At 39.1% G+C, this 14100-nt stretch overlaps 1 non-coding gene across 1 annotated transcript; it reads right to left on the bottom strand.

Annotated features, from left to right (window-relative positions):
- Positions 1-10931: 10931 nt before the first annotated feature.
- Positions 10932-11066, bottom strand: LOC117064043. Its single transcript, XR_004429233.1, has one exon. It is a non-coding gene; the product is annotated as a small nucleolar RNA SNORA70 (small nucleolar RNA).
- Between the last annotated feature and the right edge of the window lie 3034 nt (positions 11067-14100).

The following is a 14100-nucleotide window of genomic DNA, read 5'->3' as shown; positions in this document are numbered from 1 at the left end:
ATATAACTTGTATCTAATCATAATGAAGTATATTATATAGAGTCCAAAATATCTTCTAAAGGCATTTGATTCTTCATCCATGTGGGAATGCATTGTTTGTCAGAATATTCTAATAAAATTTAAAATACACAAATGTGTCTTTTTCTTCCAAAAATGTGCTACAAATTTGCCTATAAAGTGGAAAAAAGAAAGAAAATGAGGCCTGGTTGTAGTGACTCAGACCTGTAATCCCAGCACTTTGGGAGGCTGAGGCAGGCAGATCACGAGGTCAGGTGATTAAGCCCATCCTGGCCAACACGGTGAAACCCCGACTCTACTAAAATACAAAAAATAGCTGGGTGTGATGGCAAGTACTTGTGATCCCAGCTACTTGGGAGGCTGAAGCAGGGGAATCGCTTTTACCAGGAGGCAGAGGCTGCAGTGAGCCGAGACCATGCCACTGCATTCCAGCCTGGCAACAGAGTGAGACTGTTACAAAAAAAAAAGAAAAGAAAAGAAATACAAACAGAGTCACATTGTATACTTAGTAGATATTGTATAGCACTCCACTATTTTCTAAATTGATCTTTTCACAAGCTGTTTGTCTTTACCCCATTAAGCAGCGTATGTATGACTGGTTATGTTTTTAAATAGATAATTTACCCCATGCTGTTGTACTGTCAACTAGGATATGATGTGATAAAAACATCATTAAATGGTTCATACTAAGACCAAAAGGATACCTCTGTTGTTACGGCAGGAAAGTCCATGTTCACACAACATACCAGGTAACCGATCAGAATTGATTTGCCTCAGGAGGTGTTATCTAGTCAAAGAATGAACAGTGAATGAGGTGTGGACCTCACATTCTAGTCTTTTCGCATAACTAAGCAGTCATGAGACATTGCCAAAGTTGCTATCTTGCAAGATCTTGGTTTCCTTCTCTGTAGAATGAGTAGCTTGAAATGTTTTTATTCTAATGTCTCTTCAGTCATAGTGTCTGAATCACAAAAGAATCTTCAATGTCTAGAACAATGCCTAATTGAATGTATTTAATTCAATACAAATGTATTGAATTTAGTGTTAAATGCAGAGAAAGACATCAAGAGCTAAAGATAAAATTGTGGGCAAAAGCAGCAAACATTGTCCTAGAACGTGTCTTGTTTAAATTAGGTGGAGTTGGTCAGATATTCCAGCCTAAACGTTCTATGAGTCCAAATAACCATAATTCATATCCATCTAAAATTTTGCCTTGGAAATTTTGTATAATGACAAGTAAAATATGATAATAAACCATAATTTTCTCCGTTTAAATGTTCACTTGCAGATACATGGGAGATTGCATATTTTCTTTTGTAAAGCTATTTATAGTTCTTGCTACTCCCTCAACTCCCTCGAATATCTTAATTTTCAATTGCATTAGTATATTTTGTTTCACATGTATATTAAAAGGCAAAGTTCAGCTCTGTTTTATAAAGGTCAGTGAAATCCCTCTACTAATTTTCTTAAACATGAAGTGTGTTGGAGTTTCTTTTACAAGAATTGGTTATATGTTTAAAGTAATAAAAAGTGCTGTTTTCACATACAAATAAGAGAATCTTGAGGTTAGTCCTTAGGTTTAAAATTAGAAAGATTATGAAACTTGGTCCTGACTTCCCTCTTCATATAGTATTATCAATGACACAATGGGATTGTTTGGTCTTAGATAAGATTTGTGAAAGGGAAAGGAAATGGACTAATATGCATTAAATGTCCACGGTTAAAGCTGACATCCTCCGCAGTCTAAACAAAAGTTGCCAAACAGATCTTACTGATAAGGATTTTCTTAAGACCACTAATTTTTAATCCCTTTGTAACATGTAAAGAACGATTACTATGGTGTAGCAAACAATTCCAGAATGGTTTTTATAGCTAGAGATCAGTATTGGTATCTTTACAATGGTAAGCTCAGGAATGAGTAATGGGTTATAATAGAGCCTTTTTAGGGACATTACAGTGTTGCTCACTCACACGTTTGCTGATTCTATCCCCTGTTACATAATAAGGGTGAAATATTAAATTATAATTATTCATAGATACATGATCTATATAGTTCCATCACATAATTAAAAAATTAAAATAACATCTAAAGACCTTGCAGTTTGCACAAGCTTGTTTTTGCTGTATTGTGATTTTCTTGGGTTACAATATCTAAAACCATTGTTAATCTCAGAGTAAAGAGAATCATATAATCTAGCTATCTACCCAAATATCAACAGTCTAGAAAGTATCTGAGAAACATAATTACATTTAACCTTTGAGATATGTGATGGTCATCCCAATATACAGAAAACTATGTCTGAAAGAATTTTAAGTAATTTAGAGATGGCCTTACAATCATTAACTTTCTCCTTCTGCCACTGAAAAGAAAAATCTCAAAAGCTCCTATTGTTCCTCCACCCAAAGATTCACTTGCTATTGTAGAGTGTTAGTACAGAAATAGGAATAAAAAGCAGCTCCATGCCTTTCAATTTTTAATTTTCAACTAAGGATCATTGTAATTACATATTTGATAGTCTTTCAAATTTTCCTTAGGAATACTTTGTTTTTACTTTTCTTTTTTATGCAAATGTTTCTCCCACTAGATTGCAATCTTCTTGAGGGTGGAAAGTTGCTGTTTCTAATCCATCATTTTATCATTCATTGCTCTTAGAAGTGCTGTCCCTCAACTTTGCCATGGCAGTTTTTGTTGTTGTTGTTGTTCTGTTGTTGTTGTTTACAGATAAGGTCTTTCTCTGTGCCCAGGCTGGAGTGCAGTGGTGCAATTATAACTCCTGGGCTCAAGTGATACCTTCTTCTCATCCTCCCGAGTACCGAGGACTGCAGGTGTGCATCTGGATATTTTATTTTATTTGTATTTCTTTTTAAAAAATTTTTATTTTGTTCGCTCTCTCAGCATAAGCATTTTATTTATTTATTTTTATTCTGTAGAGAAGGGGTCTTGCTATGTTGCCCAGGCCGGTCTCTAACTTCTGGCCTTGGTGATTCTCCTGCCTGGGCTGCTCAAAGCATTGGAATTACAGGCATGAGCCACTGCACCTGGCCCTCATGCTGATTTCTTGATAACTGAATTCAGTTTATACCTGGAAATGCCAATTCCATCAAAGACTGGAAATGTATTTGTGTTATTTGAGTGGAATTTAGCCCTTTGTGGTTGATAATTTTCCAAATATTTAGTTAAATTCAAGATTCAATTTTAGTAAGCTGATGATTCTTTCTGTCCGCCCTCTCTTCCTCCATGTAGTGTCTACCATCTCACTTTCCTGAGGAGGACTTCGGTGTTCATTTCCATATCCTGGCCTGGTCCTGGGTACCTGTCCTTGGTCTGTCTAGTGGTGCTTCCTGGGCCCCGCTAAGGTGTGTTTTCACGCGGGTTCCCTCATGCCTCACTGACTCACTGCTGATGGGTCCATGAGTGGAGCAGCTGGTGGTCCTTCCCTCCCACAAGTTCAATGTGTAGAGCCAGGCCCACGGGCACTGCTTCCTCCCCCACTCCCTGTGATGTGGCCGATCCTCAAAGACACAGGGCGTCTTCTTTTCCTTCTCCCTGGGTTACCCAGCTTATACTCTTGGATATGGAGTCTCCTGGGTCTATATGGCAACAATTCCCTAGCAATATGCTAATTCTCACTTCTTAGCCGTCTTCTGTGTCTCCTATGAGGGCCATAGGACCTTTAATTGTCCTATTTCATGCGTGCTGGAGACACAGAGAAGGAACGGGGAGTCGAGTATGTGCTGGGCACCTGCAGGTCCTCTGTCTGTAAACATCACGTCGTCATTTTTACTCTACTGTGTGGTGGCCTCCTCAGAATTCCAAACAGAAATGGAGGGAAGTTTCCTAACATTGAATCCATAGAACTTAAATGCCGTTTCTAAACCCCTGAAACCCACCAGCGCTTTTCTATCAAAAGCAAGCCATGGGAGGTAGGGCTCACTGCAGCCCCTATGCTTTCTCGACGGTTTCTCTGAATTTTCACTCCTTTCCACCCCCAGTCTCAGGTCCAAGAAAAAGGCTTTTATGGCACTCTTATATCGCATGAGAAAACTGTTGTTGTTGGTTTTTTTTTTTTTCATACTTTTCATCTAATGTTGTCGATTATAGTAAAAATTATATGGTAAGTTCACCAGACCTCTCTCTTGGTATTTAAAATCTAGCACCGAGCGTTCTTTTCTCACAAGTTTTATAGGATGGTAGACCTTCTTCAGAGTGTTTGAAAAGTCCTTTTTTAAAGTTAAAGCTGAAATGTGACTTCTTTGCTCTTGGCAGGGTTATACCCTTCCCAAGAACCAGTGAGGAGTAGCAACATTTATACTTTGTGAATATCACTCATATAGCCTTAGTTTTTCCAGAAACAAAAGTTCAAGAAAAAGTTATATTCACAAATTCTGATCTGTTTCTCTCATTAATGACATTTATTAATTAAACAGCAAATGTTTCTCAAGAGCCTATTATATAGCAGGCCGTTCTAAACTCTTTGCTATGATACAGAACAAAAGACACAAAATATATAAAAGGACACTTAAAAAATTACACAACAAAAACATACACAAAGCCAATAAGCCTCAAAGATTTTAAGCAACTAAGAGTTTATGTATTAAGGCAAACGAATCTTCATCTTGTAGTCAATAATAATTGGAACCCTGCACTATAAAATTCTGTGATTTCACAGAATTATACAAGTATGACCAAAAGACATTTTACATTCATATAATATGCTAGTTGTTGCCAAGTTTATTGTATCATCTCTGCCCATCTTTATCTGCCAAGATCTTATAGGAGATTTGTACTTAACTTTCAGTTACCAACACCTTGCTTCTTTTTCACTACAGCAATAGTGGTAGAATTTTCCTCTTTATGTATGATATTTCCTAGACTGAATTTTGTATAAAAGTTTTATGAGAAAATCGAAGAGTGTCATTGTCTTCATATATTTTGTGTACAATGCTAATATAGATCTTTTGGGCAATTCATTTTTTTAAGTCTTCTTTACCAAACTGCCAGAATGAACAATTGTTTGTTAATAATAAATAACTATATTTAATATTTAAGTGCTATATTTAAGCATTAAGTGCTGCCCCAAGTCTATTGTTGTGAATTATTTCTTGATCTATAGCATGACTCTCAAATTTTTAAATTATCATCATCCTCAGAAAATACACAGCAGGAAAATATAAAACACAATTAGATGCAGTTTCAGAAAAGGTTACTTTTTTGTCATTCCTGGATAGCGATAAAAGGTTAGGTAAAACTTAGTTTTATTTCAAAATTAGAAGAATGTGTTTTTCTATTACAAAGCTTTTTTACCAGTGGCAAATCCCACAGATCTGCAGCAAACTCCACCTGATCCTTGCCTCCTCGGAGGAAAGAATTCAGCTGAGGGGCAGAAGTAAGTTTAAGACAGGGGAAGACTGCAGGAGCAGGACTGAGAGTTTGTTAAAAAGTTGTGCACATGTACCTTAGAACGTAAAGTATAATAAAAAAAGAAAAAAGTTTCAGACCAGGAACGAAAGGAAGTACACTTGGAAGAGGGCCCAGCGGGTGACTTCAGAGATCCAAGTGCCCTATTTCATCCTTACCTTGGGGTTTTACACATCTGTGTGATTCTGGAGTTTGCAGTTCTACTCCCTTGATTCTTCCCTTGGGGTGAGCTGTCTGCATGGGCAGTGGCCTGCCAGCACTTGGGAGGGGCCACATGCTCAGTGTAGTTACTGAAGTTGTGCGCATGCTCACTTGAGGCATTTTTAACAAATGTCTTAAAAAAAGAAAACTAGGATACATGTGCACAATGTGCAGGTTTGTTACATAGATATGCACGTGTCGCGGTGCTTGGTTACCTAGGCACGCGGTTGCAGCGGTGCTTCCTTACGTAAGCGCGCCCTTCCTTATGTAGGCACGCGGGTGCCGCAGTGCTTCATTATGTACGTACGCGGGTGCCGCGGTGCTTGCTTACGTAAGCGCGCCCTTCCTTATGTAGGCACGCGGGTGCCGCAGTGCTTCATTATGTACGTACGCGGGTGCCGCGGTGCTTGCTTACGTAAGCGCGCCCTTCCTTATGTAGGCACGCGGGTTCCGCGGTGCCTCGTTACCTACTTACCAGGGTGCCGCGGAGCTTAGTTACGTAGGTACGCGGGTGCCGCGGTGGTTCCTTACGTAGGTACGTGGGTATGCGTGTGCCATGGTGGTTTGCTACACCTATTGACCCGTCCTCTAAGTTCCCTCCCCTCACCCCTGACCCCTCAACAGGGCCTGGTGTGTGTTGTTCCTCCTTGAGGCGTTTTCCATCACCAGTTGACCATTCCTAGAGGAAGGTCATATACCAGTTAAACTGTGCTATTTTGTTTCTTGGTGCCATATTTGAGCGCAGTCATCCGATTCCTGAGATCTTATGGGAAGCTGCTGATCACCAGCGTCAGGTATTTTCTGTCTATTGGGAGACTGTCTTTCCCTGACACTGGCTGCAACCAATTGTTATGTTACAGAGATAGTTTAATAACCACCTGACCATCACCTAATGGTCACCTGACATTCCTGGGGGTTCTCTCTCCTGCTTTACTCATGTCTGCATAACTGCCTACTCTAACAGCGTCTAAGAACGAGGAAACATAAGCTAAAATCTTGTCATTTTTCTTTGATTCATGTTCTTTATTATGTATCTAAATAATAATCTGTGTTTCCCAGGGAGCTATACAAATCCTGAATTCTACAACAGAATAAATATTATTTCTACATATTCCAAAGATCTTATTAAAGCATACACTCCATGTCTGAACACCTCTCTTAATATCTGAGTTCGTCTGTCTAATCTTTCTATTTACTGGTGAATGGAACTTGTCTGGTATTATCCTAGTAATTCCTCTGTGTACTTTGTCAACCCTTTATGGTGCAACATGACAAGCAAAGGGGAGAGTTACTAATATTAAAGAAAGGGGGAAAAAAAGGTCAGGTGAAGAGGCTCATGCCTGTAATCCCAGCACTTTGGAAGGCCTAAGTGGGTGGATCATCTGAGGTCAGGAGTTTGAGACCAGCATGATCAACATGGAGAAACCCTTTCTCTACTAAAAATGCAAAAACTAGCTGGGTGTGGTGACATGTGCCTGTAATCCCAGCTACTTGGGAGGCTGAGGCAGGAGAATCACTTGAATTTGGGAGGCGGTGGTTGCAGTGAGCCAAGATTGTGCCATTGCACTCCAGCCTGGGCAACAAGAGCGAAACTCCATCTCAAAAAAATAAACAAAACCCAGAAGCAATGAGTCTCAGATTTCCCTTATAGAAATTCTGTATTATTATGTATAATTTTTATTAAGCATATGTAGATCAATGATGTGTCAGGAATCTCAATGAATCTTAATTATCTTAGTAGAAAACAATAGCCACTCAGTAGCTGCTTATGCTGTCACTTCTAAAGGTAGATTCTTTGGAAACTGTTGTTGAATGTGGCAGAGCAACCCTAAACGGCATTAAAAAGAAAGAAAATAGCTGCTCTCATTAAAAGCAAAACCTCAGTGCTCACCTTTGCAAATAAAAGCACTAGATTCAACCAGTTCAGACATTGCAAGAGGCCAGTGTACGTCTTCCTTTAGCTGAGTTAAGTTTCATGAGTCAAGACAACAATTTTACTCAGGAAGTCTTTTCTTAACATCAGCTCTAGAGAAGGTATCATTTGCATAAATGTTCTTCGTGGCATATATTAAAATTGTCCCTAAGGACAATTTGCTGCCCTGCAGATATAAAGCATTGAAAGCTGTTGTTTTTCTCCATAATCATGTGATTTAACAGGCTTAATTCTTTAGCTTTAAAGAGATTTATGCTTCTTAAAATAAGGACATACATATGTCATATATATAAAACTTGACACAAATTATTTCTGAATGTTAATGGTGAATGTGTATTTCTGATTCTTGCCACCTCCATTATTTTCTAAAATTTCAATTGGAAGCAATTCCCTTATTTTTTATTTTTTGTATGGCTAAAACTGAGTGAAATTCAATTATCACAAAAATAGTGGGTTTGATTTTGTGTGTCCTGGTACTTTTGAAATTTGGAGTGTGGCCCTATCACTCCCAAGCCATTGTGTTGTCTAAATCGATTGTCTTGGTAGGTGCACACAATGGCGAAATGTTTTCATGAATGCATAATGAGCCACATGCCCCATCTGAGCACTCAGAAACAGGGGAAGAGAATTAAAGTTAGGTTAGTGCTCATCTCTTGCCAGACTTTCTCTCCTCCATTTTGTTTGGCTTCCTTTGAGATTCAGTGACAGAGAGGAGATATATCACCTGCTGCCAGAGAGAACAGGTCCCTCACCACCTTCCTGAGTTTACATACTGTTTAAGAACTTGTATTGTCAAAGAAATATTAAGGAGTCAAATTTCACAATAATTTTAACATATTTCTCTGTTACACTTATGCACATTATTTTTAACTAATGATTGACAGGGGCTTATTATGTGAATAATTGATTTTGGTTTGGCTGCTGCATTTCTGATATTGCCACTGGCTGTTTGTGTGTAGTTTATTCCATAAATTGTGTAGTGATACAGACCTTTGAAAGGAATGGACTGTGCTGTCTTTACATGTTCAAATCAAAATTTTTATACTTATGAATTTAAGTTTGATATTGTGCAAAATTGACCTTGCTAAGTCCTTCTCAAATAAGTTTCTTGTTTTGTTTTTGTTTTTTTCTTGAATATATTTCATTCGTTTCAGAGCTGGGGAAAATGACCTCTGAAAATTTAGAAGACTGGATGTCACTGACTACCAAATGATGATCACTTTTGAATTAATAAAAATCCTTCAGTAATAATGTGTGGATTACAATGTTATTGGTAGAAATAATTTTTATGGTGTTGAAGAAAGATTAACCAATTCAGAGTTGGTATGTGATCTGTGCTACAATTTCCATGGAAATGTATGTCTCATTCTACAAAGACATTATTGTACATCAGTGGCAGAAATGAGAAAGTGCTAATAACATTTTGGCCCCGACTACGAAGTGTGCATCTCTTGTCTTAGTTTTGCTCGTTACATGTGGCTATAGAATTCTGAAACTTGGCGAATTGATGGAAATAAACTCAAAGTACCTTATACTGTTTCCTAGAACATTTACAAAGAATACTAAACATCTTATTGAGAATGCAACATTTCTTCCAAATGGTCAGGAAGAAGACAAAATTGTTTATTCAACAAGTGTTCATTAATAGCCTATGCTATGGGCAATGGATACAAAAATAAAAATAGGACATGATCCCTGCCTGCAGAAGCCTTCAAACCCTGTCATGGAGATAGACACAACAGGAGAAAATAAAATAGGCTAAGGACTTGTTAGAAACATGCACTCATGAGAGCAGAGAAAAGAAGAGAATCCAATTCAGGACAAGGAGTAGAGGCTACAGAGAAATTTTCTGAAAGTGATCCCAGAGCAAAGTCCTTACAGAAAGGAAGAGTAGGTGTTGTTTAGATCAAAATCAGGGGGTTTAGCATTTTAATAACGGGTCAGCTTACTCAAAGTCCTGTGGTAGGGCACTCCACAGTCCCTGCAGGAAATATAAGTGGGAAAGTCCTTTACAGATGGAGTCAGGAGCAGCCACCAGGTCACTGAGGTCCTGTAGTATCCTGCTAAGGCAGTGGTTCTTAAACAAAAAAAAAGTCTGGTTTTATTTGTATTTAACTTTGATGGTGAGATGGTTAGATGCATACTTTAGGTAGCTTTCTAGTGGTTAGGTGGGAAGCAAGACTCAAACTCTTTCTGTAGGTACTGCTCTGGAGAACCTCAAACAAAGATGAGGGCCTGAAATTGGGCACTACCTGAGAGCCAGGTGTGTTTAACCCAGAGGCTCCATCTTCCCTTTTCTTTGTCACCACGTGTGCAGTAAAGAAACAGGCAACATGGCGCCAGATTTCTGCATAAAAGATTAGAATGGGGGTGGCCAGATTTTTGCATGTTAGGCAAATGGCACACCTGGTCTGACCGATCTTTTGTGCCCTATGTAAATTAACCAGCACATCCTCAAGCTCATCTATAAAACCTCCTGTACTTCATCGTGGAAGCAGCAACCCATTTTCTCTGGGACCCCTCTCTGTGCAGAGTTCTTCTCTTTCTTTCACCTATTAAACTTCTGCTCCTAACTTCACTCTGGTGGTCTGAGTCATAGCTTTCCGTGGGTGTGAGGGAATGAGTCTCAGGTATTACCCTAGACAATGAAGCCACTTCAGTATGCCTCATTCTATCATTTTATTTGTGGTTACACAATCCTCATAGATGTCTTCATGAGATGAACAGTTTCCCCAGTTTTGAAGAGGTTGTCCTTTCAACATTGTATGTTCTTGGCACATTTGTCAAAACTCAATTGCCTATAAAGGCATGGGTTTATTTCTGGGCTTTCTGTCCTGTTCCTTTGGTCAACGTGTTGTTATGTGAATACCATGCTGTTTTGGTTATAAGTGCTTGTAATATATCTTAAAGTTAGATAGTCTGATGCTGCTTTTTTTTTTTTTGACAGGAGGTAGAATTTATTGGTGAGTGTTAAGAAGGGGCAACACAGTGGAAGCCCTTATAAGTACAGGGCCCACCACTTGTCCAGAGGGCCATGACTGGGGATGTACTTGACCCCACAGCCATCTGGGATGAGCTGCTCCTCAGCCACCATGTCTTCAAATTCATCAGCATTGAACTTGGTGAAGCCCCACTTCTTCGAGATGTGGATCTTCTGGCAGCCAGGGAACTTGAACTTGGCCCTGCATAGGGCCTCAATCACATGCTCCTTGTTCTGCAGCTTGGTGCAAATGGACATGATAACTTGGCCAATGTAAACCCTGGCCACAGTGTCCTGGGCCTTTCCAAAGGCACCTCACATGCCTGTTTGAGTCTACATTGGGGTAGTGTAAGGTCAGAGGCAAGAACATGCATCTGAAAGCCTGTCTCCAAGGTCCCTTAGAGCAACCCATACAAGAAATGGGCTACATACACGACCAAGGAAGTGGCTGTTTGCAGCCATTGCACACTGGGCCCCCATGAGGAAAGGAACTCAGTCGGCTTAATTGGCTGCAGCAGCTTTGTTCTTTTTACTTAAGATTGTTTGTGGCTATTTGGGGTCTTTTGTGGTTTCATGCAAATTTAAGAATTTTTTTTTCATTTCTGTGAAAAATAACATTAGAATTTTAATAGTGGCTGCATTGAATCTGTAGATCACTTTGGATAGTATGGATATTTTAACAATATTCTATTAAGCAATAAACACAGCATACCTTTCCATTTATTTGTGTGATTTAAAAAAAAATTTTCATCAGTTTTACAGTTTTCTGTATATAAGTCTTTTACCACTTTAAATTTATACCTAAGTATTTAATTTGTTGTTGCTGTTGTAAACAGGATTCTTTTCTTTATTTCTTTTCCAGATAGCTTTTTATCAGTGTATAAAAATGCTACCAATTTCGTATGTTGATTTTGTATCCTGTGACTTTCCTGGATTTATTTATCAATTCTATCAGCTTTTGGTGGAGTCTTTACAGTTTTCTCTATATAAGATCATGTTGTCAGCAAACAGACAATTTCACTTTTTCCTTTCCTATTAGGGTGACTTTTATTTATTTCTCTTGTCTAATTGCTCCAGCTCAGACTTCCAGAACTCTGTAGAAAAGTCCTGAAAGTGGGCATCCTTGTCTTCTCCCTGATCCCAGAGAAAAGCTTTCAACTTGTCACTGTTGAGTATGATGTTAGCTACGGCTTTGTCATTTATGGCTTTTATTGTGTTGAGTTACAATCCCTCTATACTTATTATGTTGAGAGTTTTTATCATGAAAGGGTGTTAAATTTTGTCAAATGCTTTTTCTCTTTCCTACTTCTATCACAGTGATAGATCTCAAATACTGGCTTCTGGCTTAGCATTTATAGGTGAGTAGGCAGTAAAGATAATTGCCATAGTATTTAAAGTCAAGAAAGAAACAATTTTGACTGAATATCAAGATATAGTGTGTGTTTGTGCGTGTGCGCGCATGTGTTATGGGTGTTTGTTTGTTGAGTTAGCTGCAAAAATGCTCCATCTGTCCACTTTCAAATAGCAATCTGTCAGATTGCATACTCCAAAGAGGGACACAGCAACAGCTCTTATCCTGCATGCTATTTTGCAGTGTGATATTGCCACTCTGCCTTCTGAATCTGGGCAAATCCTGTGATCAATGGAAATATGGTAGAAGTGACACTGTCCAAATCCAGGAGTAGTCCTTTAGAGAAATTGGAGGCTTCTTCATGTTCCTGCCTCACACACACACTTCTTCTGTTGTTTTCTCTTAAATTCAGCAATGGCGCTATGAGAAGCCCATACATCCAAGAAAAGACAAGTGTAAGCACTTGGATCATAGCCCCAGAGGACTCTCAGTCAATAGAAAACATTGACTGGCATCCATGTTGGTGAAACAGCCTTGGACATGCAGCCTTTCCCAGACGATACGGGTCCAACCACTTCTGACTGCAAATGCATGAGCAACCTTAAGCAAGGACTGCCTCGTTCATTCCCACCTACCCACTGAACTAGGAAAGATGATAAATCATCGTCTTAAGTCACCAAATTTTGGCATCATTTGTTCAACAACAATAAACCAGAACACCCACTGAAAAGGCCATCTGACATTTTTGGAACATTTTCCCTAAATTTGGATAGATCTCCACATTCTAAATAGTGCCTTTTCAAAGTAGACTCTAGAAATATACATTTCTCAGTTTGCTTGTGGTTAGTGTACAGGCTTGTGAAAGATTCTTATGCACCTCCAGACCCCATACAGAGGTGAGCAACTTTAGGACAAAGGCTCTGTGTGGAGAATCCACTCCGTTCTAAGAGTGGCAGCTGGGACATGAGGAAGATTTCAAAGAAGGTTCCTAATGCAGTATGTTTGTGGGTTCCTAATGCAGTATGTTTATGGGTTGACAATAGTGTGCAAGTTAAACCACCTCAGTGGGATGCAGCAGAAGGCCAGCTTGGGGTATGGCTGCAGCATTTTCCTTGCAATCTTATCTTTGAATATATTTCTTTGGCCATTCTAATAATTCTGTGATTAACTCAATAACCTTTAATTAACATATCATCTACTTAAATGATGTGGAGTGAATTCCATATTTTTTGGAGGTTAAGAAACCTAATTTCTATAGAAAACGTGATGCATCCATGACCCCCAATTTAGGCACCTGAAGTGAGCAAAGGCATGGCAGGAGTTTTGCTGGTCACCTACAGCACAGTCAACAGAAATACTGATGAAAGAGACTTGCAGATTAAGTACAATATATGGAATAAAGTTAATAAAATTGAATTGTATTAGAGGTTTTAGTTAATGAGTAGATTTTAGCTATTCTTGTTGCACGTAAGGAAAGTAACTGTGAGATAATCTGCTTCACTATAGTCGTCATTTAACTTTTGATGATATTCTATGACATTATGTTCTAAACATCAAGCATACACAATAAGTTTATTTATTTTTCTTTTAAATAGGAAGATAACAGCTTGAGGAGCCAGATGCAGCGGCTCACTCCTGTAATCCCAGCGTTTTGGGAGGCCGAGGTGAGTGGATCACTTGAGCCCAGGAGTTCGAGACGTCTGGGCAACATAGTGTGACCCCAGTCTTTACAGGAAATAAAAAAAAATATGCTGACCATGGCACATGCCTGTAGTTCCAGTTACTCAGGAGGCTGAAGTGGGAGCATTGCTTGAGCCTGGGAGGTGGATGCTGCAATGAGCTATGATCACACCACTACACTCCATCCTGGGTGACAGAGAGAGACCTTGTCTCCAAATACACAAAAAGATACAGCTCGTTACCATGCTTTTGCAACACCTGGACTTCTCCAGTTGGTTCCCAAAATCTGCTGTCAAATGGCTGGCTCAGCGCAGCTCACCAAGGCATTCCAAGAACTGCTCGGTGCATGCGTCCTAGACCCATAGCATCAGAAACAAATTCACCTTGAAATTTGTTAAGAATGCACATTCTCATGTCTCAGTCTGGACTTCTGACACTCTTGAACTGTGTTCCAGCAATTTTTGTTTTTCTAAATAAGGCCATCAGGTAATTTTGAAGCATGTGTAAGTTCAAGAACC

This window comes from Trachypithecus francoisi, unplaced genomic scaffold (genome assembly GCF_009764315.1).
Source record: "Trachypithecus francoisi isolate TF-2019V2 unplaced genomic scaffold, Tfra_2.0 Contig01558, whole genome shotgun sequence".
Taxonomy (NCBI): Eukaryota; Metazoa; Chordata; class Mammalia; order Primates; family Cercopithecidae; genus Trachypithecus; species Trachypithecus francoisi.
Note: the sequence above shows the minus strand (reverse complement) of the source record. Positions and strands in the feature narration are given on the sequence as shown.